The sequence below is a fragment of the Puma concolor genome, chromosome A1 (assembly GCF_028749965.1).
Source record: "Puma concolor isolate L17-30 chromosome A1, mPumCon1.1.hap2, whole genome shotgun sequence".
NCBI lineage: Eukaryota > Metazoa > Chordata > Mammalia > Carnivora > Felidae > Puma > Puma concolor.
The window spans coordinates 76,338,012-76,341,054 of NC_141667.1; positions in this window are offsets into that span (position 1 = coordinate 76,338,012).

A 3,043-nucleotide genomic window follows, 5' to 3' on the forward strand; every position below is an offset into this window, starting at 1 on the left:
CCAATCCCTCTCAAGCTTCTTCCTGGGCTTGGAACAATTTCTCCATACCCACCCTGACTTCTGAGAAAAAATACTTTCTCCAGAGTACAATTGTGTTTTCCATTCCGACCCATGTAACAACCATATAAAACCATTTCAAAGACGTGTACATAGTGGGATGTAAAAGCTAATGAACCTATAAAGCATATTTTTTTAAAAAGTAACCACTCTATACTAACAATTCCTCACAGCTTACATATACAATATTTATGCATGTATCTTTTTGGCTTAAAAATATCCCTCATATGTTTCCAAACCTGTCTTTTTAGAATGGAACCCATTCTTAAGCAGAGATTTTCATTTCAGTGACTCTTCACAGGCTATGAATACCCAGGATGCATAAACAAGGTTCTGAATTATGCTAGTGGATTATTTGATCAATCTTTTGAAGCAGAGTGAGGAGGTTCTCATGTTTTTAACTCCAGGTGTGATGGCTTCAGGGAGGTAGGAATATGTCTGTCTTACTGTATTCCCTGAAACTAGCACACTGTCTAGCATACATTAAGTATTCAATATTCATGTGGAAAAGCATAAATAAATGAATTCCAGCTACTGACCTGATCACAGATGAAAATTAAATCTTCTAATTATGAATTTAGATTCTAAGTTGCATTAGGACTTTAAGGGTTGACAGTTACCGAAAGGTTTTGGAGTAGACGTAAGCATAAAGGTATTATAATTATGAAGAAATGGTGGCATCTATGGAAATTAAGGCAAGAATGCACCTCAGAGGTAGCTTCAATGGTGATCAAAGCATTAGGAAGAAACCTGAGGTATCATCTCTCTCTGTGCTACCGCTTTTGTGCATCCACTTCTTCTTTCTCCCTGCAGGTTGACTTTAGTCGTTATAGAGAATGAATGCATGAATTGTGGTCAAAATTCCAATGACAGTCATGGCCTCTTGTAGACAGTATCTACATGTGAAGATTGCCTAGCCTCCTCATTCATAAAGTCAACAGCCAGAGCATAAGGTAGAACAGCCTATGTAGCAATCATATGTAGGGTCAACATGGTAGGGTGAGCTACTCTGCATATCACCAATGAAGTGTTATGTAAGCAAGGGCCTACACAGAAACACTTATAAGAGAACCAAAGTCAAAACAGAGCTCCCCCTGACCAAAGATAAGATACAGGAGACTTCCCATTTCAGAGGGACTTGCTCCCACAAAGAGGAAAATGCTGTCTTGCCACTCTTTCCAAGTGCTTGAAAGTTGTGTCTTACTTTGGATGGTGGAACCCCGGGAGATATCGAGGTAGCTGCTGTTCAAGTCCAGCTTCTATCATTTGCCATCAGAGTCATGAGTGATTAGGGTGACCATATAATTTAGCTTCCAAATCAGGCCATTTTGAGAGAAGACACTACGAATAATTATACTGAGACAACGGATATAAGCAGGGAATGTCTCAGGCAAAGTAAGACATATGTCATCTTATGAATAATGTACAAAATGGTATTCTCTGCTTTGTCATCCACTTGGAAGAACATGATTTTAGCTCACAGCTTCCAGTACATATGCTCTCAGGTCCAGTTCCCCATGAAAGAATAATTTTGTTCTTTCAATACCAATTCTAACTAATTCAAAGAGACCAGTTACTCATGACCAAGGCAATGGGTTTACATTACAAGAAAACAGATTCTGAGAGCTCAGCAGCCCTAACTCTGTGTTTGTTTGGAGTGGAGCAGGAGGAAGAAGGGTTTTATTTTCAGAAAAATGGAGTCTTTGGGAAGTCACTGGTTGAGATTTTATCCTACTTAAACAAGTTTAATGGTATAGAGGAGCCCTAGAATCCAAAGAATTCCCATTAAAATGACTATACAATTTAGTGTGTTTGCCTGTCATGGTTCCATGGATGCTTACAGAAGTCCATGAGATCCCTGTGTCTGAGACAAGACTTTATTACTTACAGCCGAAGCAGCCACTGACCACCACTTGTAAGCTGCAGCCTGTGACACAAGTTCTAGCTCTGTCACCAACTGCCTGTACTGCCTGTAAAAAGTCATTTGGCTTTTCAAATATTTAGTTACCTCATCTTTATTGTTGTACTATGCAGACTCAGCCCCAAAACAGATTTCAAAACAGTTTACTTAAGTAACAGTTCTTGAGAAATTGTTGTTTTTCCTGAGCTCATAAGAGTGTAATGAACTACCCCACACTTTAGAAAGTTTACCATGTAACACAATAAATTACAATATAACTTAAGATTATGAGGAAAGTATAGTAATATGTAATTAAAATTATAAATATAAAACAGGAGACCCCTTTTTTTGGACACTGTTTAAAAGGTACTGGATTCGAGCTTGACCTTCTGTAGAGCTCCCCTACTGTGTTGATTTAGCAGCAAAGCAATGAAGTGTTATGTTATGAATGTAAGTTTGAAACAGGAACTCTCTTGGGTGAATGCCATTGAACCACATCAAATCTTTTATTTTGCTAAAATCCCCCTCTCAGACAACTTTCCAACTGATTATACATATTTGTCCTTTATGCTTCATCAGTTTCTCAACTTGTAGATAAAAATAAAATGTTTTGCTCAGTGAATCTGTTCAATTGTAGTCACTGTAATTATGACTTTATTTTTAAATGATCCATGCTGTATTTTTCTATGCTGTAAAATAAACTGAATTGTGTTTTGGGGAATCTTTTCTCTATTCTTTGCAACAACATAAGGTAATGTGATCCAATAGTTTTGCTCTACTTTTGTATGGACTTTTCACTCTAGCTTCTCTCACTTTCCTCTGGAGTGTTAATTACATGTGAAATCTGATACTAATTGGACCAATGGAGTTATATATAGCCCTAGTTGGTTCAGCATTATTATATTTACTGTGAATTAGTTAATTATGGGACTTCCATAAAAATATACTGATGATGATGTTTTGTTTTGTTTTTTTCATGAGAACACCTTCCTGATCTTTTGAAAGGAATTTGTGTGTGTTGTGTGTGTATGTACATGCGTTCATCATCTTTCTTTAAAATCTTACTTAGGAATTCCTAAGCCCTGA